Genomic DNA, 648 nt, shown 5'->3' with positions numbered 1-648 from the left:
CTGGCGCGCCGCGTGTGTGAATCTAACTACACTATACCTCCTGGCTCGCCGTGGTGTGTAAGTCACTCAGTCAGTTCCAGTCCGCAGTTGCAGATAGAGGAAGAGAATACTCCTGGCTTTGTTGTTCATGAAGGGGGGAGAAGAAGAAGAAGGAGATATACAAAATAAGCCAAAAGTCCACACACAAGTTAATCAGTGGTAGCAGTCGTAGCACAACAGAGCACCAGGTCGTGAAATCAACACTCGGGGAGAGGGGAGGAGGTTCGTGTTGTATCAGAACGGTTCGTTAGCTTCCAAACAGACCGCCCCCTTTCAGTCTGGCATGACAACAGTGAGCAGCGGCGTTCATGATAGACCCAAAGCCGCGCCCAGCCGACCAGCCAATCCTTTCAGCGATTACCTGTAGACTTTTTTTTACCTGCAGGGTAGTCTACCTGTCGCCAGAACCCGCCATTCTCTCTGCTCTGTTTGTTCTCAACTTCCCCCCCAACTCGAGAGGTCATCGCTAGGAGGTGAAAGGTCATGTCAAAGGATGATTTCCCTTGACGGTTTCCACGTGCGTGTGTGTGTTTTATCTTCGCTGTCTTATTTACCTGCAGCTGAAAAGCAGACGGTTCGGTACGGTACCCTGGGTGTTCCCGTCCACCC

At 51.5% G+C, this 648-nt stretch overlaps 1 protein-coding gene across 1 annotated transcript in view; it reads right to left on the bottom strand.

Moving 5' to 3' along the window:
- Window positions 1-335, bottom strand: part of LOC138959622 (neuronal acetylcholine receptor subunit alpha-10-like) — a gene marked incomplete in the record, with an annotated part of 130,478 nt that extends 130,143 nt beyond the window's left edge. The window contains 1 exon segment of the mRNA XM_070331182.1: window positions 1-335. This exon segment is cut by the window's left edge and continues 867 nt beyond it.
- Window positions 336-648: the final 313 nt, after the last annotated feature.

This window comes from Littorina saxatilis, linkage group LG2 (genome assembly GCF_037325665.1).
Source record: "Littorina saxatilis isolate snail1 linkage group LG2, US_GU_Lsax_2.0, whole genome shotgun sequence".
Lineage (NCBI taxonomy): Eukaryota > Metazoa > Mollusca > Gastropoda > Littorinimorpha > Littorinidae > Littorina > Littorina saxatilis.
The sequence above is the reverse complement of the archived record's forward strand: the minus strand, read 5'-3'. Positions and strand labels throughout refer to the sequence as shown.